Source organism: Crotalus tigris, unplaced genomic scaffold (assembly GCF_016545835.1).
Source record: "Crotalus tigris isolate CLP2741 ecotype Arizona unplaced genomic scaffold, ASM1654583v1 scf7180000019969.279234, whole genome shotgun sequence".
Lineage (NCBI taxonomy): Eukaryota > Metazoa > Chordata > Lepidosauria > Squamata > Viperidae > Crotalus > Crotalus tigris.
The window spans coordinates 137978-163390 of record NW_024097798.1 but is presented as its reverse complement, the minus strand read 5'-3'; the positions used below and the strand labels follow the sequence as shown (position 1 = coordinate 163390).

Sequence of the window (25413 nt, the reverse complement as noted above, 5' to 3'; positions counted from 1 at the left end):
CCAATCAGCAACCTTGCTGCTGTAACTAAATTCAACATTAAAATAATCTCTTTACCATCACAATCATCAATAATACCTAACAGAAACAATTGTGGTGTAAATTTTATCCTTCTATTAAAAATCTTCTGAATATTCCACCAAATCTTGATCCAGAAAGCCTTTATATTTCTGCATGACCACCAAATATGATAATACGTTGCATCCAAACAACCACATCTCCAACATTTGGGCTGCACATACGAGAAATCTTTTGTGGATCAAGGTGCCATCTATAAAACATTTTGTAAAAATTTTCTCATAAATTTTGAGCTTGAGTAAATTTAACATTCCTCACCCAAATCATCTCCCATGTGTCTAATAAAATCGGCTCATCAAAATTTTGAGCCCATTTAACCATACAATCTTTAACTAATTGTTTCTGAATCCAATTCCACTAAGACACTATAAACTCTTTTTATATGAGTTCAACTTTGATCTTTAATTTGTTTCATCAAATTCACATCCTCCCTAATAAAACCCACTTTTTGATCTATTCTCCACCTTTCTAACAATTGCCTATACTGAAACCAAGAATAATTAATATTTTCTTGCGCTAATTCATCCATAGATTTTAATTGCCATTTTATTCCCATCCCAATTAAGCAATTGTTTATAAGAAATGCTCTCCATTTTCACTCCTTTCCTTATCCCTTCTATTGCATGCCCTGGAATTCCCCACAACGGTATTCTAGAATCTGATCTATAATATTTCTTCCAAACTCGCAATAAAGAAATTCTCAGGATATGGGACTTAAAAACCCTATCCACCTTTTTATTATAAATTAAATAGGCATGCCATCCGTATAATAAATCCCATCCCTCCCAAAAAAGTATATTTAAATTTGTTAAATTAATCCAATCACTAATCAATGTTAAAACCACCGCATCATAATACAATTTCAAATTCGGCACCTTGAGTCCACCTCTCTCTCGAACATCTTGTATAATTTTAAGCTTTACTCTTGGTTTTTTCCCCGCCCAAATGAATTTATTGATACCCTTCTGCCATTCTTCTAAATTTGCCTCTTTCTTTAGAATAGGTATCATTTGAAACAAAAAAAGAAACTTTGGCAAAACATCCATTTTGACTGCAGTAATTCTCCCTAACAAAGATAATTGCATTTTTTTCCAATCATTCAAATCTTTCTGTATTTTAGACCATAACATTTCATAATTATTTTTATACAATTTTACATTAGAAGCACTTATATAAACCTCCAGATATTTAACCTTTTTTACAACTTTGAAGCCCGTCAGTTTAACCAACGTCTCCTTATCCAAATTAGTCATATTTTTAAGTAACATTTTAGTTTTATTATTATTAACTTTAAAACCGGAAACATATCCAAATTGATTTATCAACTGTAACAACTCCAATACAGAATAAGTTGGTTGAGACAAAGTAACAACCAAATCATCTGCAAAAGCTCTTAATTTATAATCATTCTTATCAATCATTATTCCCTTTATTTTAGATGATTCACGAATTTTTATCAACAAAATTTCCAATGTTAAGACAAACAACAAAGGAGACAGTGGACAACCCTGTCTTGTACCCTTTTCAATTTGAAAAACCTCAGATAAACCTCCGTTAATTATAAGTTGTGCCGATTGTCTTTGGTAAATACCTCGAAGGGCTTGCAAAATTTTATCTCCAAAATTCATCTCTTCAACCAACCTTATCATAAATTGCCAATTTACCTGATCAAAGGCTTTCTCAGCATCTAAGAAAATCAATCCTGCAGGAATCTGATTATTTTTATCCAAATATTCTATTAAGTTAATAATTTGTCTAACATTATTCTTCATATATCTCCTGGTTATAAAACCTGTTTGATCAGTATGTATCACTTGGTTCAATACAATCATAAGTCTATTGGCTAACATTTTTGAAAAAATTTTATAATTTACATTCAAAAGAGACATAGGTCTATAATTTTTTGGTAAAGTAGGATCTTGATCCTCTTTTGGAATCAAAGATATAAAAGCCCTTCCCCAAGACGGGGGAGTCTCTAAACCCAATAATATATTATTAAAAAGTTCCTTTAAGGGCTCTATCATCTCATCACTTAAAGTCTTGTAATAGATTGATGTCAATCCATCAGTACCAGGTGCTTTACCAGCTTTTAATTGTTTAATTGCCATAATAATTTCCTGTGAAGTAATACATCCATTAATCTCATCTCTTTGATCATCTGATAACTTAGGAAAATGAGCATCTTGTAAATATTTATCTATATCTCAACTCTGTACCTTCTTACCCATATATAATTTTGTATAAAAATCTAAAAAGGATTTTTTAATCAATTCTTTCTGAAAAATCACTTTTCCATTATAATTTATTTTATCTATAATTCTCAACTTCTGTTTCTTCCTTAATTGATAAGCCAACCACCTCCCTGGCTTATTTGCATTGTAAAATGTATTATGTTTCATATAAAGTAAATTAGTTGCAGCCTGATCAGCCATTAACATATTAAACTGTGTTTTAAGCAAATTTATAGAAGCCTTTACGTTCTTATCCAAAGGATTCAAAATTAATACTTTTTCTTTCATTTTAATCTCATCTTCTAATTCCTTGCGCTTTTGCATCTGTTTTTGCCTATAAACCTTGTTCATTTGAATCAGAACCCCATGCATATAAGCCTTACTAGAAAATCTTTTCATTTTTATCATCCCTCACCTCCCAAGTCATGGCATAACTAGGTTAATACCTACGGTACTTAGCCTTAGCCCATGGCTGGCCCTGAATAAGTGGAAATGATATTTTCAAAATGACTGGAATGATTGGAATCCAACAATCCTTTATCTCTTTCTTCTTCCCAGAAAATGGTGAGGAAACTTCTGATGTAATTCAATACTACCTCTGCACCTAATCAGATTGAATTTGCACATCTGTCTCTGCACACTTAAGATTCTCTATGGATTTTTTCTTCTTCTCATGGCTAAAAGGAACTTCTGTACTTTTTTGGGACATAGACCACAGGTTGGCAACCTGCGGCTCCGGAGCCGCATGCGGCTCTTTGAGCCTTCCCCTGTGGCTCCCAGCCTCCTCTGCCTTTGCAGAGAGAGACAGAGACAGAGAGAGGCAATTGCGCTTCCCTGCCTCTCTCTCTCTCTCTTGTGTGTGTGTGTGTGTGTGTGTGTGTGTGTGTCTCTGTGTGTGTGTGTGTGTAAAAGAGAGTGCACTCACAGTGTTCTCCGAGGAGCTGAAAAGCTTACTGGGAGGAGAAACTCACAGTGTTCTCCGAGGAGCTGAAAAGCTTACTGGGCGGAGCTCCTCCCTTTGCTGCGTCTCTGCAGGAAGCAGGAAGTAGGAAGGGCAGGATAGAGCTAGCTAGCCCAGCTAGGCTGACTCAGGAATTCTGGGAGTTGAAGTCCATGAGTCATAAAAGAGACGAGGTTGCCTCCCCCTGAGCTTGTTGGATAATAGCTTGAAGCTTGCCAGGTGAGCAGCAGATAGGAGGAGGGGGGGGGGAGAAAGAGAGAGAGAGAGAGAGAGAGAGAGAGAGAGAGAGAGAGTGGGGGAAGAGGAGTGGCAGACCAAGGGCAGAGAGGAAGGGAGAGAGAGACAGAGAGAGAGAGACCCTTTTGACATCTAAAATGAAGATAACACTGCATATATCCTTTTTTTACCTGTGTGTGTATGTAATTTTATTCTCTTAAAGCATTCTCTTGGTTATAATGGTTTTAATAGTATGGATATTCCCAAGAGTCATATTTTTACTTTTATTTTTAATGTGTGTATATATATATATACATACACACACACACACACACACACACACACACACACAAACACACACACACACCTATAATAAAGGTAAAAAAGGATATATGCAGTGTTTTCTTCATTTTAGATATCAAAAGGGTTTTGCGGCTCCTGGTGTTTTGTTTTTGGTGGGAAACCGGTCCAAGTGGCTCTTTGAGTGTTTTGGGTTGCCTACCCCTGACATAGACTGTATTCTTGGTGGAAAGCAAGAGTGATTCCTTTTGCACAAACTAAAATATGTTTTGCTCATGCTAGAATATTTTGGAGCTAAATCATTATTATTTTAATCCATAATTCAATGCAAGAAATCCTAGATGTTCCTTTCATTTTTTTATGTCAGTAATATATAATCCTATATAGGAGCAATTATCCTGAAATCAGAGTCTGAAACTAATAAAATTATGACTCATAAGTCTAGGGGGTGTGGTAACATTTGAATTTGGGACTTTATGGACCACACTTAGAGGCCATTGATTATATCAGGTCTTGGTAGTTTTGTCCCCAGTTTTTAATATAAAAAGTCTAGTCATCCAAAGAGTTCTGTGGGTGGCAACATTTGGGGTAATCAAATGTTCTGCCCAGTGTTTCTTGGAAGTTCATTTGCCTTCTGTTTATATTACATTTAAGAATTAGTAAGTTTTTAACCTTCAGCAACATCATCAAAAAGTCCAGTCAGTTCTCATTACCTTGCCAAAATTCAGCTTGTTATCTGCAATGGTCTATCCAAACATATTTGGCTCACCACAAGGAAGCTTATTCCATCTGTCAGATAGGAAGCTACTGGCTGTGGAGATTGGCACCATCTGTCAAGTTCAAAAGAACAGCATAAATGGTGGGAAAGATGGAATTATAAGAAAAATGTGAATTAAAAGCAACCCTAATTACTCCGGAACTCCTGCCTGCCTTTGTGGCTGCCACTCCTTGTATTATCCCTAAGGGCCAAACAGATGTGATCCTGATTGCATGGATGCAATTTGTGGGTAGATTGTAGCTGTCACTTACATGTTCACAACCATACATGTTGGCCCTCAGAAAAATAAAATGTTGTAGTTACAAATTACAGCGCAGAAATGAAATATACTTTTGTTTACCATTCCAAACTAAAAAATTATAACTTTGTTGAATAAGGAGAAGGAACATGCAAAATGAAAGGAAAAGAGGAGAGAGATGGACACATGTTCCAAGAAATTATTATAATAATTTTGAGCAACATAACTGGATGTTGTAGACTGATTAAGTAAAGAATACATTTTCACCAAAAGTTTTTTCATTATATTCCATTTATATTGTTGTTCACTTGCCAAGCAACTCTGGGTTTTAAACAAAAATAAAACCAACCAAAGGAATATAAATAATAAAAGTTCAGAAAAGAAAAAAAAAGTGACCACAAGGAAATATATATAAGCACCGGCAGACTAAAAATGCAAGACCATACGGAAAGAGATACACAGAGAGAAGAAAGCAGATATCAGAGCATATTTTAAAATGTGCTTTAAAGAAAGAAGAAGAAGCCGCAGATATCAGAAAAATGGAGAAAAAAAGATTTAAAAAATTAATGAAGTATAGCAAAGAAGAAAGTATTGGCAAAGGAAAGATGATAACTGACAACACAAATTAAAAGGAAGAAGGAGCAAAGATTTAAAAATATAAAGAAGTTGCTTAAAGTGGATCTATAAAGAAATAGATGTCACTGAATGTTGCAAAACAGAAAGGGGTACAAATTTTTTTGAGTAATGTTTAAAACTAAAAAATGGCAAATTGTTGCAATACATTTGTTTTTGATAAATAGTGCAAAAGAGTAATAAAAAAACCCTCATTAGGAGACTGAATCAAAATCTCAGGTTAGCTAAGAAACATTTTCAGCAGCTGATGGCAAAGCTGTAGGAGGTGTAATTAATAGTAACTGTCTCTTTCAACTTTAAAATGTATCTCATCCATCCCTTGACAGCTGCTTGTGAATATTGTTCCAAAATGGCATGCTGAAGCTTTTTCTTTGCATTGCATGTATATTCCACCTTTGCTCGTAAAGCTCAAGATAACATGCTGAAGAAGAACCACTCTAACAAACATAAGAATTGGTTGCTTACGTTTAGCACATCTGTTTGATCATATCCTTTTAGCCCATAGAAAGACGATTGTGCACAGGACTGGAAAGTTTCCAACCTGCAACTTAATGTAGCTTGTGCACTTTTCATTTTCCTATCTGGCTGTAAGCTCATTTGAGAATCCAACTCTTCCCTCCAAGCAATCCGCCCCTTGTCTCTATTGCCTTTTCCTAGGTGATGACTCCTTCCACACAGGGTTTATCTGTGGCTCATCATCAGTGCTCTGTCCTATCTCATTCATTACCATTCCTTAAACTTGAAAGGGGATTTGATTCCTTGGCCACTGCAACATCTGAGATGGATTGGACATTTCTAGATGTGCAAGAGAAATAGGATGCATCTGCCTTTAGGTTACTGTTATCAGTTTCTGGCTCCTGCTGGATTTGTAATATTCTTGAGAGGACTGAAAGAGAAAAGTAAGTGGCATGCTGAGGGAAGGATCTGAAATTTAGTTCAGATATGTCTCCAGAGGCTAGTCATGACAGAACTTACAGCACAAGCATTTGGAAGGGGGCCACTGAAAACAACTTGTCCTCATTCCAGTTGAGCAACTGCTAGCTGGAGTTTTTTCAGCGTGGGCCATTTAGGGACAAGATGAGAAAAGAGAGAATGACACTAAGAAGAAGAAGAAGAAGGAAAAAAAACCCCTCTCCCTTCTTAAATAAGATTCTGGAAGATTGTTCAGCATGCATTCATATTTTTATTTAAAGGCAGTTCTCATTCCCTTTATCCATTTCCAGTTTTCCCATCTCTATTCACAGGAGAGAATGGAAAGAAAGTGCAAGTCACAGAAATTCTATTTATCTGACAGTTAGTAGAAGGAAACTGATAAAAGACATAGCTATCCCTAGTTAGACACATCTGCCACAAAATAGCCTACACTACAAGCTAAAAAGGTGCATTGCTAAGAATCTTTTTATCTCAGCGTTCATTGATTTAAATAATAAGAGTGCAAGGAGCAAATATGCATGCATATTTACTCTGGAAAGAACCTGAGCAAAAGCTGTGAAGTATTTGTAAGTTTGGCATTGATTACTATTTAGATGGAAGAGGTGCTCCACCCCCATATTTCAATGGACAAAGTTCAACTGAGGTGATTACTTTAGAATGAAGCATGCCACAGTTGTGGCAGTCACTCAGGTTTTCTGTATCTGCAACTGACAAGCATTGGAATCACATCCGGTATCTATCAGGAGCGCCAAATTGTACAGAGAAGAGCAGGTTGGGACAGAAGTAGGTTGACTAAAGGACAGGATGATGGTAACCAATGAAAAATAGGCTAATCAAGTGATTTGCATGCTATTATTTTGCATAATTCTGATAGCCAAGGAAAAAGATAGGCAGGACTGAAAGTACACTCCCTGCTTTGGGAAAAATCAGTTCTTTGTGTCTTTGACTTCTGAATGTTATTGACCATTGTCCACTGTTTTAAGAACCAGAAGCATATTTAGCAATATATATATATACCTCAGAATATATATATATATATATGTTTTCATGACATTGAATTTTGTGCTACATATATATTTTGAACTTTGTTTTGTCCTTACACAAAACTGCCTCTTCAAATACATTTAAGCATAAGTAGATTGGCATTATCTGTAGTTTGTTATGAATTCAAAGTAGTTTTACAATTTAACATGACACTGGAACTATCAAATGTTACTGCTCTTCCGTTATATGGTTTATGGGTCTGAGTGAATAATTGAATAAAAATGCTAGCTATTATGTGCATTGTTTGTCAAACTGAAACATGGACACATAGTACCAAGGTACAAGATTTTTTATAAGGTAGAAATTATACAAGTTCAATTTTATATTTTCTCATTTGATTCTTTTCATCGCACAAAATACAGAGATACTTATCATAATCTACTTGTGTACATTTTTTAAATTATATTTCTATACACAAAAGTAGGAATAATTGTTCTAAATAAGTATCAAAGTGGCTGCTATGCATGAGGAAAATATTTTAGAGTTTGACCAAAACCCACATAATCCAATTCCTTGTTTCCTGGAGAAATTGCACAAAGAAAGGTGGAAAACCAGTCCTTCCACTAGGTAACAAATTTAGGTTATTGAAAGGACAGAAAATTCTTAGTAATTTTGTAAGCATATTTTTATTGCCAGGAATAGATGAAGAGATTTCTGCCTCATGTGCTAGAATAATGGCACACAGGAATGGCTTTGATGGACACACACTTTGGTATGTGGCAGAGGTGCCCCACTGCTGCTTAGTCTCGGGCAAAATAATTCCAGGACCCAATGTGGATATTTCTCTCTTCTGCTTTTCAGTAAGTGATGTTCAGTGGCAGATTGCCTTCGACAGGAAACATTCCACATAATCATCTTGACTAGTAGCTAGATGTTGTCCCATCTATTTACTTAGGTTGCCAGGTTCAGTAGAACACCAAATTTCAAGAGAAAAAAAAGCACTCTTGGAGTTTGGGGACGCCAATTACATGGCTAGCCTGGGACAACAGCTGCTTGCAGTTAGTGTAGGACCACTCTTGCTAGCAGCCATTGCAAATGACTCATCTATGATTTATTTAGCCTCATCTCCTTCAATTCTATACCCAAACTAGTCATTGGCTTTTGAAAGATTTCATGGAAATTGATTCAATAAATGAATTGTGTGAAGACTGAGGCTTTTTGTTTGCCTTGAAACTCTTTTCATTTTTATTAAGTAAATTCTAAGTTTTGTTATATGTAGATTATTTTATCTTAAACCAATGCTTATTTAAGATAATGTATAACGTACAGCTAAAATGTTAAAAGCAATGTATTTACATTTTTTTTAAAAAAATCCAGTTAGCTATTTTAGACTATTTTTGACATTTTCTCAAAATAAGATCATAGTTATGGTAAAGTGTAAAGCTACTTGGGGAACCATCTCGCTACAAATGGGACTGCCCCCCCCCGGTGCCGGAAAAAGAGGCATGCTACAGACCCTGTTGGTCAGGGAATTCTGGCTGGCTGGTGGGGTCCAGGAGAAGAATCTTTTCTGCTGTGGCTCTGGCTCTTTGGAACCTCTTGCCCCCTGAGGTGAGATTGGCTCTCACCCTCATGACCTTCCTCAAGAGCCTTGGGGCCCCAATGGGGGAGTATCATACTGGAAGTGGTTGATGGGCAAATACCAGATCCCACCTCCCTCCTTCCCCATATTTTAGCTATAACCTTTATTTTTATTGTGATCTGTCTATCTATCTATCTATCTATCTATCTATCTATCTATCTATCTATCTATCTGTCTTTTATCTATCATCTATAATCTCTGTCTCTCTCTGTCTGTCTCTGTCTCTGTCTCTCTCTCTCACACACACACACACATTTATCAACTATCACAGATATGACTTTTATCGCCTCACAGATGGGCAGCAAACAAATTTAATAAATAAATAAAATGAATAAAAGTAAGATCATGGTTCTATAATTTTGAATAAAAGGAAGCAGCACGTGGTTAAAAGATTGTGGTTCATATGAGAAGGATATGCAGGTAGTGAACAAATGCAACTTCTCTTTAGAATATTGGATTTTTCACTTAAATTGTACATTTCTGTTTAATGTGTTCTGTGTATCCCTTGCTGTCAATATTTTGGGGTGAAAAATCCATAAGCTCTGGAGTCTTTTTTGCTTTAAATCTGCAAAATTACAAATTTATTATAATCTCATCAGAGAAACTTAATTATTTGGAAAGTATTGAGGAACATTTACATGCCATGGGAATTAATATAAGCAAGGAATGAAGCTGAACAATGTCTTACTTGCTGGTCATTCTGCATTCAGATCAAGTATCGTAATTTGCTGACTGAGCAGAGTTCCTTGAAAAACTATACATCATGACTGGAAGGAAGCCATTTTGTACCATTTGGGATTAAATGTCTGGGATTCTGAAACAACTTTTTGTGTGTGCTTAAAGCGTGCTTTGGCTCTGTAGTCTGCTGGTTCCAACCATGAAGGAGAGAGGTATGGTGTACTGGGAAATTCCACCTTTTAATAGAATCCAGACCAGCACAGAAAGTTTTCTCTTTCTATATAATGCAAGATTAATGGCAAAGCAAATGCATGATCGAAACTGGAAGTCACATAACAATGAGACAAAGTGAGAGATCTGTGAATGCCAATAACCTTATGCTAGAAACCTTGTTTCTAACAGTGACAAAACAGCTTGCTCTTATTATTATTAGAGCCTGGGATACAGGCAACACCAGCATAGAATCTCTGCTTTAAAGTCTGTTTCCAGTTTAGTAGTTTGTTTATACATGCCTACAAAAACATTCTTAATCTAAAAGAAATTTTGACAGGCAACGCGGGTATCTGGAAAGATTATTATTGCTCAGTGCCGCCATCCTCTGTCCTCTCTATAACAGATTATTACTTTGAGTTCATAACCATTCGGGCCATAACTCATAGCAGGACATGTGCTCTGTGTAGAATGTTGTTGTTTATTTCTACAAAACCTGCAGTAGCTAGGCACTGTATCAAAGGTAAGAAAAGTGCCAGGGCTTTGATCCAAATAGTGCATTGCATGAACAAGCAGTATACGTGGTTGACTGGACTTTATATCCAAGCATACAAGACAATAAAATAAGTGACACATTTCCATGAATATAAAATAAAGTTTCACAATTAACATCTTCCCACTAGAAAAGCTTTCTAGAACGTTTGAGGCAGGACAGCATTATTCATTCAGAGCAAATTTAGGGCAAGCTCTTTCGAGTAGGCCAGCTTTCCTCAATTTAATAGTTTTGTTGGAGTTGTGGACCCAACACTTGTGGAAATAACAGACTGGGAAATGCCTTTTGATTTCTTAAACTTCACACGAGGTATTGGCTGGATATGAGAGATTGTTTTGGAAGGTAAGAAAATAATTCATGGTCAGATTATTTGAATAGATCACTATCTTCATTTCTTTAGAGTGCAAGTCATAGGCTTTTGGCTCTAGATTTCCAAATGAAGAAACCAAATTGCCAATAGAATGGAGAGTAGTGAAAATGATCACAAGGATTCAGGGTTCTTTCAAAGAATTTTGTTACTAAAGAATGAGATGATCCATGCTCTCTTCTCATATTTAGAAATCAGATGGTTTGGCCTTGGAATCTTATTCCAGAACAGGTGTTAGGACACAGCACCTGAGAGAAAAATATTAGCTTATAGTGTGTAATCCATTTTCTCATTACTGATATAGCATCTTTTAGTGTTCTTCAGCAACTGCTGAGGTGATATAAAGCTTGTCCTGTTATGTAAACACAGTAATAACTGGATGACTATAAATCAGCACTGGGGAACTGATCATAGCTTACATAGTTCCATCCTCCAGAATTAGGAGCTTGTATGATACAGTCAATGGCACTTTCAGAATTCAGGACAAAATAGTCTCACTCAAAAACATCCTGCTGGAATGGTCTACATTGGCTCTGTTATGCCAGAACAAAACTCAAAACACAGTGTTTTGTTTTTGCTTCAGAACAAAACATTTGTCAGAACATGTAACATGTTAGGAAGTCAGAACTAGAGATTCTTTTCTTTGTCCAGAAAATTCAAAATACTATCACTCAAAGCTGTCAAAATTTGAACTTTGTTCTGAGTCTGAAACATTTTATACATTCCTATGTATAACCTTCTCTTCACTGATTAATTGCTGCACCTGCTTGGTGCTTGCTGAAACACAATGTAACAGTGCCAATGCCTGTATGTCAGAGTCTGTGCTGAATATCCTATGTCTACTGGGGCACATAATCTGATTGGTTTTTTTATCTGCTCACTCACCTAAACATTTTCCACAATATTTATGAAGTTTTGGAAGATTTCTGGGTGAGACAGCTTCTCAGACCAAAAATGGAACAAATAAGCATCAGTTCTACCAGGTTTCCAACTTAGGAAAATGGAAATGGGGCACACAACATGAAATAACCAATAGTGACTCCTGCTGACCCAGCATTTGCCTGAGCAGCTAGTTTGTTTTATGCATAACAAACTTGATAAGGCGCTGTATGAAAACATATATTTTCATCTGCGGAGAGATGATTAAGATAGATGATCTTTCTGCATGTTGGATTTTTACTATCTCCACAGTGCTTTTTCCTTTGGTTTAAAATCCCTAAAAATGCTTTTCCAACTTATTATCATATAATATCTATCAATAGCTCTACATCTTTTATTTATTTATTTATTTATTTATTAATTACACTTCTTAACTGCCCATCTCTCCCAGAGATCCTAGGTGGCAAGATGTATTTTCAATAACCTCCTATGTTGCAAGATGTATTTTCTGGTCCCGTAAATCCCTCCTTTCCCCTCAAATTCTCTCTTGTAGTTCTTCCCCTCGCAACCTTTTGAAAAACTGTAAAAGTGATGTTGGAGTTAACTGTTTGCTCCAGATTTTTAAAATTTGAGAACTGATTACAGGAGAGCTTTGCTCCAATCATTTACCTTTAAAGAGTGAGAATGAAATAGCTTGCAGACTTGGAAAGTAATGTTTTACATCTGTGAAGATTTATAACATTTCTGCATATAATCAGCAATAATTCTGAATTACTGTCCTAGTAGTTGAACTATGAAAATTCTGTCCTTGGCTGTATCCATTTTTCTTGTTAAATTTTCATTATTTCCTCCCCACATAAAATCTCTCTATCACATTTAAAAAATAATAATATTGGGGCTGGAAGATTCTTAAAGAGAAGCAAGAATCAATTGCTTTTAGAAATAGACCTGAGGTTTTCCCTCTCTCATAACCCTGTCCCAGCCCTACCTCTCCCACAACAAAATCCCCCACCTCCACAAATCCATAATGAAAGAAAAAAAGAGAGCCCCCATCTATTCTCTTCTAGTGCCTTCATCCTCACCTGTGTAAGCCCCTCCATCATTGTTGGCTCAGCATAACATCATAATGTCATACATTACATGACTGAAAATTTTCTGAAATCATGTTTGAACCTTCCATATTAAATAACTATGCTTGCTATAAGTCATGTTGGCATGCAGCAAAACCTGAAATTTCAAATCTATTGAGTTTATCTTATTTGACCTACAATTTTCTCTTATATGATTAATATGGAGAAATGAAGTTGTTTTAGCAGGAATTATGAAAAAAAATATTTCAGTATCAAGTATAAAAGGAAAATGATTATGTGCCATTAAGTTATTTTTGTCTCTTACAATCACATAGATAGATAAAAAGATAGACAGACAGACAGACAGACAGACATATAGATATAAAATAGAACAAAAAGGAAAATACAATTAAAAAGTCAGGCATGCAGTTTAAAAATGTGATTTTTTTTATCCTGACTGAAATTTGAGGAAGGGGATATTGAAGCTGTAGTCTATCGCCTCTGGAGAACAGCAAAATGAAGAATTCTAATGAGGATTTGTTTTGCATAAAGCAAAACAGAAATACCAGTTCAATTAATGGCCTTCAAGCATAACATTAATTAAAATCTTAATGCAGCAACTGTCATTCACATGTTTCTTTGCAAATATTTAAATCTTTGCAAAAATGTAAATCTTATATATGAAGGTTATGTCCACTTGTCAAGCAAACAAGACAAAACAATACATTTCAGCTATATTCCACACATTGACCCTCCTGCCCTCCGCCACCTAAGAATTGAGTGTATTTGTGAGATGTGCACTAGAACAAGAGTTTAGTGAGTTCAATGAATGAGAAAACGAAGTTTAAACAAGCTAAAGGCAGGATCTATTCCCAGAATTAGAATGACAAACCTAAAAAAATATTTTCTATTACCTAAAAAATGATTATTAGGATGAATAATTTGTGAGACAAAAATATTTGTCTGAAGAATGCTTAGGGAGCATACAGACATCCCAGTATAACAGTATTGAATCAAGTGTCTGCTATCCAGAAGACATGTGATGTGATGACACTAAACCTTATCACTGTGAAGCTAATATACCAACATGTATGATTTGCAATCCATGAATCATTGATAAGCAGAACTCTTCCCCCCTTCCTAAATCTTCCAACAATTTGGCATAATCATCAGCTTGTTAGATTGATTTTAAAGCAGTTTTGAGTTATGGGAAGTACATTTCTTATACTTCTTGCGAGTGCAACTTTCTATACAAACTACTACATTCTAGAGTCCAAGAATTCTCAGTCAACATGGCCACAAAGCTGTTGTGTTTTCTAAAATGTTTTCTAAAAAATTCTTTAATGGATGGAACAAGCTTGATTTGTGATATGGATTAGTGAAGGAAAGTAGTGGGCCACGAAGCACTGGTACTACTATGGGGTTCAGGTTTCCCAGTTTCCAAATTAGAAATTGCTAATGATTTATATGGCAAGAAGAACATGATCCGAGATCTCTGGATTTGTACAGAGTAATGAAGATGACATTGATGGAGATACTGTATGCAAACTCAGTTACTAAACTAATAAAGGATATTGAACAATCTTATGTTCTGTTTTGGTATTGTTTTCTTTTAATGTGCAAGGAAAAATGAGCACATTCTTTAACTGTCCACCAGATCTCAAATTAATAATTTATGAAAAGGTGACATAGTTTATGAAAAGGTGACACAACTCAAATGCTGTATACATAAAAGAAGAAATAATAAAAGCCTAAAGCTGTTGCCTAGGTGATTCACAGAATTCTGCTCCATTAAGGTATTCTGAACTTGTCCATAACAGCAAAAATGTCATACTGAAATTAAAGTTAATCATACATTTCTAAGATTATTAAGAAGGAACAGAAAAATTGCACAGGGAAATTTTTTTCCAAAGTGAACTTTTGGCTACATGTTTTATCATTTTAAAACATGATCTTTTCTGCTCGTACCATAGGATGACCTTGATGAACAAAAAAGTGAATATTACCATGCTAAGAAATGGACTATCTACATGTTTGCACTTACCTTTGATTATATTGTTGTAGAGTAAAAGCATCATGTTACATTTTAAAGATAACTTTCTGTAAAATATATCACCTGAACACTTTCAGTCAAGCTGATGGCTGACTAGTATATAAATCATGAGCTACATGAATTCCCTGAAACAACCTCTTCCTCCTCCTCTCTCCCAAGAACCCATATGATTGAATTTCTGCCGTTTTTATAAAGGAAACTCTTGAAATTGCAGTATAAAGATAAAATGGCTAAACATTGTTTTAAAATGGAAGCTAAGCCTTGTCTCTGTGCATGATGGACGCCTTCCTGGTCTGTGTCATCACATATCAATTGTTCCTTGCTCATTCCAAAGCTACCAAATGCAGCCTTTGACTCTCCAAAGGTTTCCACTTCTGATATAAATCTATGCAGGGCTTTTTTTCTCATAGAACGCCCAGAATGGAGTTCTGGCATCTTTTTTGGATGGAACCTTGTAGGGTAGGCAAGGCGGGTTGTATGACGTATGTGAGTTCTGGCACCTTTTTTTTTTTTTTTTTTTTTTTTAGAAAAAAGCACTGAATCTATGTATGATCATTCCCTACACTCTCACAATGCATCTCTCATCTGACATATTCAAGCTAGCTAAGCCACAGTTTTCCAGTGACAACAGAGACTAAATCTAGAAAAATGCTTGTCACACAACCTAATGCCATTCTCATGGCAAGAAGTTCTACCGATATGCCTCTTAGGTTCCCCAGTCCAAATAGTTGCTTCCCTCCTTCCAGGCAAACTCAGTTTCTCTAGTACTATATGATATTTTAGACATATAAACTTGTGGTCAAAGAATATGAGACAGACCCAGAAGAAGATGACGAGACAACGTCGAAGACACATTGCAACAGCATCAATTAACAATGGTTGAGGCTGCCAGAAAAGCAAGAACCAGAACTTTGTATCTCCCTCAACACCTGAAGCAGTAAAAGAGAAGTAAAGAAGAAGACCTAACAATAAATTTGAGCACAGGTCTTTTCCACCTCTGGTGTCTGAGATCTTTTCAGTGGAATATATCTGAGAGTAAAATATGTACAAAAAATTATAGATGCACTTTTGTGAGAGACATTAGTTGCACCATTATTAAAATCTCATATAAATCCTTGAGATTTATACTAGCTTTGCACTTTTAATGAAGACAGGGAAGAGACCCAAAAGCTAAGATTAAAAAACAGAAGACTTGACCAAGCAATGATTGAAGGAAAGTTGCAGAGTAATTATCCAGTATATCTTAATCTGGTTCCAATTCCCAGTTCTTCTTTCCAAACCTCTGATTATTCTTCTGCACTTATTCCTTGTTTGTTTTGCAAAAAAGGGGATGATTTTTTAAATTATGGCTAATACTAGAGACTTTGGATATATAGCACAACATAAACTTTCATGTATATGATGTATTAGCAGACATACTCTAATATTACTAACTGGAGGAGAACTTTCAGAAAACAGACTAAGCAGGATTACTGTGTCAATTTCAAACTGAAACAAGAAGAAGAATTTGCCCATCATTAACAAACTGCAGTTTGGAAAATTTTGTGCTACATTTTCCCATGCTCCTCTAGTGGCACAAGAGAATCACTATTAAGCCAACTTCAATCTGCAATATACTTGCTTAATGAACTATTTTCATGTGTTCCAAGACTGAACCCTAGTAGTTAAAATATGTGAAGAGAACAACCTTTGGTTTGCATAAAAACCAATTGTTTGTTTTTGTTTCATTTTTGGAACATCCTTTTGTTATAATTGTAGAATTACTTCTGACTGGCAAGAAAGTTCTTTGGTTAGAAGTTCTTTGTCTGTCTCCCAAGAGATGACATCACATCATTCCCATCTAGCATCATGTTCTGTTAGCAATGCTTGGGTAAGTCATTAGTTCATCAGCTCCATTTATACTAAAATAACCAGACACATTCCACTGAACGTCTCAGGGCTGTTAATGATTACGGGAAGCATCAGATTTTTATCCGGTCTCCCACTCTTTTTCCCTAATGTGATGGTTCAGGGAACTAAATCAGACATTCAGTAGCAAACACACACTCACACAATGCCACCCTGCTTCAGCAACAGCCAGTGGGAGTCTTTTGGTCATTATTTTCTCAGTCAGAAGAATGTAACCATTTTTAGAACTGACCAGAAAAGCTGCTGTAGGAGGCAAAAATGCTAAATTGCCACAGTTCAAAGTTCAAACTGTAAAGATATTAATTGGACTTCACTAAAGCTATTCAGATGTGGAGAATAAAACACTGGAAGCTTAGAAAGGATAAAGCATGTGTCAATTCACTGCAGTTGTATCTTGAATTTTAAAGATTGAATTGTACAACCACCCATTCTGAATAAATCTTAACTTTCAACTACCTACTAGTATCAACTCTTTGAAACTAGCCTGTAGCATGTTCTCGCCTTGATTTTAAGATATTTGCATAAGAACCCTCCAGATCCCTGTTCTACCTAAGAGTGCACCATAAATATGCAAAACTGGGTGTGTGTATGATGCTCTGCAGTCTTGGTGTTTGTGTAAAAGATCTGGAGATACCTTGATGCCAAGCTCTGTCCATTTGCGTTATCCTAATGCATGTTTTGGTATTTGCCTCTCCTTCCTCTCCTATGACTATCTTTGTTGTGGTGTTTATGTGCCCGGGTGGCCTATGAAAATAATATAATAAATTGATGGCAGCTGAGAACCAAGCCCTGGCTTTTTAGTGAAGTGAGGCTGTTTAGTGAAGTGAGGCTGTTTTTAATTTATTTTAAAAGAATTACTGGCAAATTGAGGGAAATAAAACTACGGTATTTTCTTTTCTCTGCAGGGGATTATTGTGTCAGATGAGAAATGTGGACTTCATATTTCTAAAAAAAAAACCAGTTAATTCTTCCAAAGTATGAGCTCAACAGTCTCCTTGGACTCAGGGTCGTTTACTTCTAGGTTTGCACATTAACTATCTAATATTTTCTGGCTTGCCCAACTCTATGAACTTTCCTCCTATCTCATGGCCACAACACTTTTGTCCATGCTGCAATGCAATTCTTCAGGGCCAATGTGCTGAGTCTTCTCTTTATGGAAGTCAGGTCTGTGCTCTTAAAAAACACTGGAAGCAACTTGGAAGTTCTTACAAGTAATGTTTGCTCTTTGACTGGAACTCAGTCTTGCTTCATGAAGACCTATATGAGAGAATCTGCCAAATAAAGTTGGCTAAGATTAATTTGCTCAGATTCTTCTTTGTCCCACTTAACCCTGCATGATTAGTTTACTTCTCATGAGAGAAAAGCATAACCTTGGACCTGCAGTATTATGTCCTACCAGCCCAAATTTTGACAATGTCAGAGTTTGAGAGGGTCATTCTAGACAAATTCTTAACCTGGATTTGGAGAAAGGCAAAAATGAAGCACTTCATCAGTATAATGATGGTCTCAGTAGTAAATTGCTCTTACTGAATTACATGTATAATTTCCTTTACATCCTATGCAGAAGAACTTTTCATTAGCCAAGCTAAACACATTACTACTTATGATCTTGGAGGGAGGATTCAATGACACTTAAAAATGGCTTTGGCTTTAACTTTGGCAATATCTATTGGCTGATTTATCTCTGCTCTAATTGTTTGTGATTCATTCATTATTTTCTTTTCCCCTCTTTTCTCTCTTTGTTTTATGAGATTATATTGCTACTAATTCAATCTGACGTGACTCAACTTTGTCATGTACAGCAGTAGGTACCAGGAAAACCAATTATTCTGTTTCATAGAATCTAAGAATTTATTTCAGTCTTTTCCAGCTTTACTGGAGTTCTTTTATCCTTTTTTAAAATAAAACTTACTGACCGAACTACTAACTGTCTCAATTTCTCTTCTCTGAATCATCTCCAGTATATTCGTATTTGCTATATTTATTATTTGGAGCAGCTGATATAATGTTAAAGGGACACGTGAGTTACAGATCACTTTCTAGTGACTTTGAGCTTAACTGGCACCATAATCCTCCATAGGGAGGTGGGGCCAATTCAAGCAATCCAATCTCAGACGCTCTATGGATGCATTTGTGTTCCAGATGACACTTGGGGAATTTCCCAGCAATCTTAAGACAGTTCCATTGAGAGCCTTATCAACTTCTTCAACAGGGGGGCTCTTGGTAGGATTGCCTCTGAATATCCTCTTTGTATTCTAATCACAGGTTGTTCATTTGATAAGGATCAATTAATTTTATTGATTTATGGAGAATTTCCAGCAGTTGACATGTCAGAAGGATACCTGGAGTGAAGTTGATAGAAGATAAAGAGAGAATTTGACTAGACATGAGTATGTGTCAAAACTGAGACCTATAGTGTGGTAGTCAGGACAGCAAAGTATACTTATTTCTTCAACTTTATTGCATATGTGAAATGCTGTCTCGCAGTCCTTTTCATGGAGATGATGGCCTGAAAAATTGTTTAGAGGGTCTCTATGAAATGTTAACTTGAAAAAGCTACTTTGATTCATTTTGAATAGGAAATCAGCTGGGAAGATCCTGAAGAGACAACCCAGATAATGCTTTGAAACATAACTGAGGAGGAGTTTGAACCTGTTAATGTTGAAAAAATGAACAGATTTTGATGAGATGGTCACTTCTGGACTGGATACCTATTCTATCTGGCTTATACTATATAAGATCCCACGGAAGAGGCAGGAAGCTGGATCTTGGCCCTAACTGATGACTTGTAAAAAGGTGTTAGAGACTCTAAAGGGGCTGACCTTGGATCCATTTAGGTCTGGTATAGGCCTAGGTAGATAATTATTGTCTACTTTTTAAACTCCTGTTTTGGGAGAATATTCTTAAGAAGGTGATGGGGCAACAATTATAAATTGCTCTGGAAGAAATAGAATTATTTTGACCCTTTAAAAACATGATTCAGATCTGGGCATTGGATAGAAATCATATTAGTCATATTTGTAATAACATAACATTCTCCAAGGTTTAAGTTCTGGATTTCTACAAAGCTGGTTGTTTCAAGTACAATTTGCCATCTTGAAATATGCTGGAAGAGAATAAAATTAAGGATTTCTTAATTTTTAACTTAATCCTTAAAATTCATCAAGCTGTAGAGAATCCAGGGACTTTTGCAAGCTTTTGGGGGTTAAGGCTGTGATAAATACACAATTCGAATCCAAGGCAAACCATTCAATATCACAGTAGTCCAAATCTATGCCCCAACCACTGGTGCTGAAGAGGATGAAATTGACCGGTTCTATGAAGCCCTACAGCACCTTATAGAATTAACACCAAAAAATGATGTCCTTATCATCATGGGGGATTGGAATGCTAAGGTAGGAAGCCAAAAGATAACCGGAATAACAGGCAAGTTTGGCCTTGGAGTACAAAATGAAGCAGGGCACAGGCTAATAGAATTTTGTCAAGAGAATACGATGGTCATAACAAACACTCTTTTCCAACAACCCAAGAGACGACTCTACACATGGACATCACCAGACGGTCAATATAGAAATCAGATTGACTATGTGCTCTGCAGCCAAAGATGGAGAAGCTCTATACAGTCAGTAAAAACAAGACCAGGAGCTGACTGTGGCTCAGATCATGAGCTTCTCGTTGCAAAATTTAGGCTTAAATTGAAAAAAGTAGGGAAAAGCACTAGGCCACTTAGGTATAAACTAAATCATATTCCTGATGAATATACAGTAGAGGTGACAAATAGATTTAAGGAACTGGATCTGATAGACAGAGTGCCTGAAGAACTATGGATGGAAGTTCGCAACATTGTACAAGAGGTAGCAACTAAAACCATCCCAAAGAAAAAGAAATGCAAGAAAGCAAAATGGCTGTCTGAGGAAGCTTTGCAAATAGCTGAGGAAAGAAGGGAAGCGAAAGGCAAAGGAGAAAGAGAAAGATACACCCAATTGAATGCAGAATTCCAGAGAGTAGCTAGAAGAGATAAGAATGCCTTCTTAAATGAACAGTGCAAAGAAATAGAAGAAAACAACAGAATAGGGAGGACCAGAGATCTCTTCAAGAAAATTGGAGATATGAAGGGAACGTTTCATGCAAAGATGGGCATGATAAAGGACCAAAATGGCAGAGACCTAACAGAGGCAGAAGAGATTAAGAAGAGATGGCAAAACTACACAGAAGAACTATACAAGAATGAGCTTAACATCCCAGATAACCACAATGAGATGGTCACTGACCTCGAACCAGACATCCTAGAATGTGAAGTGAAATGGGCCTTAGAAAATCTGAGCAACAACAAAGCTAGTGGAGGTGACAGTATTCCAGCTGAGCTATTCAAAATCTTAAAAGACGATGCAGTAAAAGTGCTACACTCAATTTGCCAGCAAATTTGGAAAACTCAACAGTGGCCACAGGATTGGAAAAGGTCAGTTTACATTCCAATTCCAAAGAAAGGCAATGCCAAAGAATGTTCAAACTATCGCACCATTGCACTCATTTCACATGCTAGTAAAGTTATGCTTAAAATCCTACAAGCTAGACTCCAGCAGTATGTGGATCGAGAACTACCAGAAGTACAGGCAGGATTTCGAAGAGGCAGAGGAACTAGAGATCAAATTGCCAACATACGCTGGATCATGGAGAAAGCTAGGGAGTTCCAGAAAAACATCTACTTCTGCTTCATTGACTATGCAAAAGCCTTTGATTGTGTGGATCACAACAAATTGTGGCAAGTTCTTAAAGAGATGGGAGTACCAGACCATCTCATTTGTCTCTTGAGAAACCTATATGCGGGTCAAGAAGCAACAGTGAGAACCGAACACGGAACCACTGATTGGTTCAAAATTGGAAAAGGAGTCCGGCAAGGCTGTATACTGTCGCCCTGCCTATTTAACTTATATGCAGAGCACATCATGAGAAAGGCAGGGCTAGATGAATCAAAAGTTGGAATTAAGATTGCCGGGAGAAATATCAACAACCTAAGATATGCAGATGATACCACTCTAATGGCAGAAAGTGAAGAGGAACTAAAGAGCCTCTTGATGCGGGTGAAGAAGGAGAGTGCAAAAGTTGGCTTGAAACTCAACATTAAGAAAACCAAAATCATGGCATCCGGCCCTCTCAATTCCTGGCAAATAGATGGGGAAGAAATGGAGGTAGTGACAGATTTTATTTTTCTGGGCTCCAAGATCACCTCAGATGGGGACTGCAGCCAAGAAATTAAAAGACGCTTGCTCCTGGGGAGGAAAGCTATGGCAAATCTAGACAGCATACTAAAAAGCAGAGACATCACCCTGCCAACAAAAGTGCGTATAGTCCAGGCCATGGTTTTCCCAGTTGCAATGTATGGCTGTGAAAGTTGGACCATAAGAAAGGCTGAGCGCCAAAAGAATTGAGGCCTTTGAACTATGGTGCTGGAGAAGACTCCTGCGAGTCCCTTGGACTGCAAGGCGTTCAAACCGGTCAGTCCTAGAAGAGATCAACCCCGACTGCTCTTTAGAAGGCCAGATCCTGAAGTTGAAACTCAATACTTTGGCCACCTAATGAGAAGGAAGGACTCACTGGAGAAGGGCCTAATGCTGGGAAAGACTGAGGGCAATAGAAGAAGGGGACGACAGAGAATGAGATGGCTGGATGGAGTCACTGAAGCAGTAGGTGTGAATTTGAATGGACTCCAGAAGATGGTAGAGGACAGGAAGACCTGGAGGAACGTTGTCCATGGGGTCGCGATGGGTCGGACACGACTTCGCAAGTAACAACAACAACAACAAATACACACTTAGAATGCTACTGATAGTTGTGGAGTGCTGAATTATGCTTTATTTTGTGGTATTTATTTGGTATACTTATTAAATAAATGAATAAAATTAATGTATATTGGCTGCCCAACTCAGACAACTGGATTCTGAAAAGCATATAAGAAGTCATCAAAGTTAAAAAATATAAAAGAAAACAACACACACCATTATATGTGTTTATTATACAGTATAGGTTATGTTTTACTTCTAGCCTATACAGGCATAAAAATAGTTGTAATAAATAAAATAAATCTGGATCTCCTTCACAGATTTCCCTTTTATGAAAAAGCAGAAAGAATTTCTGAAGTGTGTCATTTGGCCAATCAAACAAACAGACAGAAATCATGTAAGAGAAGAAATTTCTGAATTTCCTCTATCTAGTTAAACTCTTCTACAACAATCTATTTAGGACAAGACTCAGACACTTTGGAGGAGATCATCCAGTTGAGGTTTCCCCCTGACCAAATTCATAAGCCTAATCATTTTAGCAGATTCGTACAGGCAAATTTATTATATGTAGCTGGAAAGTTAAATGAAATGTCTGGGTTTGCGGCTTGGATATTATTTCCAGAGCAATCTTCCTGACCATTGTTAGAGACTGAATAGGTCTGATCTGGCACAGTTCTTAGGCCCATATGGCCCATTACAGGCTGAATCATTCAGTTATGTGACTTATTGACCCAATGTCTGCTGCTAAGGAGAAAAACAAAATTCCACATTAGGCGTCATTAAAGAAAGAGTAAAAATAAACGAAAGAAACAATATTGTAATACTTTTATAAGGCTAAGCATTCTTCAAAAATGATTCAGCAGGCGCACGGTACCTTTAAATGATTCAGTAAAAGAAACCTTCATTTTACAGGCTTCTTCAATAGCTGGAAGGAATATATCACTGCTTTAAAGAATCTACTTGCTAATGTTAAAGTGGCTTTTAAAGCAATGGCACTTTCTTCAGGCAAAATACAGGAGCCAAGAATAGACTGGGCTCCTTTAATGAATCACGGAAAGATGTTATATTCTGTTGGCAGGAGGCTGAAGCACACTTTCCAAATCACTTTCAAAGTATGCACCTATCCATTTAGTCATTGGTCTGACCACAGTGTAGAATATATGATTTTATTCACTGCATCTCAAAAACTATAGAACTATAGAAAGAATATGCAGGGGAATCAAACTGATCAAGGGACTGGAGTGATTCCATAGAAAGGAGATGTTGAACAACTGGACTTTTTGCTTTGAAAAAGTGTCGACACATGTATACAATTATTCTTACTGTGGAAAAAATAATTGGGGGAAGTCTTTCTTTTTCATTCTGTCTGTTTGTCTATCTTTCTCTCTCTCAATGAAATTGAGAGATAGGAATTGCAGGAGAAACAATAGGAAAGGTCATCTGTAACTACAGTTTTCTGAGTGTCTATAGTGCTCTTAATATCCAGGAGCAAAGTCGATAAAAAGCAGCAGTTCTAAACATGCTATCTATCTTTTTTTCCAGCCTGGGCTTCCAATAAGAAACCTTCTAAAACACATTATATTATATAGCTGAAGAGATGACATAGCATATGAACACATATGCTTATATCTCTCTAGCAGTTTTAATATCAATTTTATTTTAAAGTTAGTTTTTAAACATTGTTTTATTCACTGGCTACATTATATTATTCACTGCCCAGAGACTCTCTTTGAGGGAGACGGGTGGTTTAAAAATATAAAACATAAATAAATAAACACACAAACAAATAATTAAATCTGGGGAATAATTTTTCCTACAGTTTTAGGAGTCTATTCTTGTCCACTCAATCAAATTACACTAATTAAATAAACAGAATGTATTTTGGTTATGATTATTCAGAATTATTAAGAGTACAAAAGAACTATGAATAAGCACATCAAGTTTTTATATTGACAAGATAAACTATGTCTCCCCCTCTCTAAAATATGCCTGGACTTCTGGTGACCTAGCAGCAACATCTGAGCTGAACCTCTCTTCAGCAAGATAACACTTGAACCCTTAGTGCCCACAGAGAACAGTGAGATGCTGAAAAATCGTCCATAACATATCCACACAGTCCCCAGATGGCTGTTCCTCATGGGCAAATTGCAAAATGAAAGTTTTAGTAGCAATAGCACTTAGACTTATATACCACTTCACAGTGCTTTACATCTTCTCTAAGTGGTTTACAAAGTCAGCATATTGCCCCCAACTATCTGGGTCATTTTACCGACCTCAGAAGGACGGAAGGCTGAGTTAACCTTGACATAGCTGGTGAGTGGAGTGTCTAGTGCAGTGTTTCTCAACCTTGACAATTTTAAGGCATGTGGACTTCAACTCCCAGAATTCCACAGCCAGCAATGCTGGCTGTGGAATTCTGGGAGTTGAAGTCCACATGCCTTAAAATTGTCAAGGTTGAGAAACACTGATCTAGTGGATGAGAAAATATGACCTGTTCAAGACTGAGACACACCCTTTATGGACAATAGAGCTGCCAATGCACATTGCTAACCACATTTAGATGACTATTAATATCCAAATAGGGGGAATTATAACTGAATGAGTGATAGAGTGAAAAAATATCTTATAGTTACTGTTTAATAATGATATTGGTCTATAGTTTTTAATTAAGGTTGGGTCTTGTCCCTCTTTAGGTATCAGAGTGATGTTGCCTTGTTTCTATGATTTTGGCATCCCATTCCTTTGTAAAATGTAATTCATTATATTATGAAGGTGTTGTGATAATTCATCTTCAAAACATTTGAAATAAATCCTTAACCTGATTTTTTTTATAATTTGTGAGATTTCCATCATCATGATTGGTCCATTCATAAGTTTTCTTTGTGTGTCTGTATGATATGGCAAGTTCTGCTTTTGAAGATAA

General features: G+C 36.5%; 1 long non-coding RNA gene across 3 annotated transcripts in view; it reads right to left on the bottom strand.

Annotated features, from left to right (window-relative positions):
* The window catches only part of LOC120318012, a 121673-nt gene that overhangs the window by 69922 nt on the left and 26338 nt on the right, over nt 1-25413 (bottom strand). For all 3 annotated transcript variants that reach the window (XR_005559387.1, XR_005559386.1, XR_005559385.1), the window contains exon 2: nt 4498-4614. This is a non-coding gene — a long non-coding RNA (uncharacterized LOC120318012). The remainder of the gene's footprint in view (nt 1-4497; nt 4615-25413) is intronic.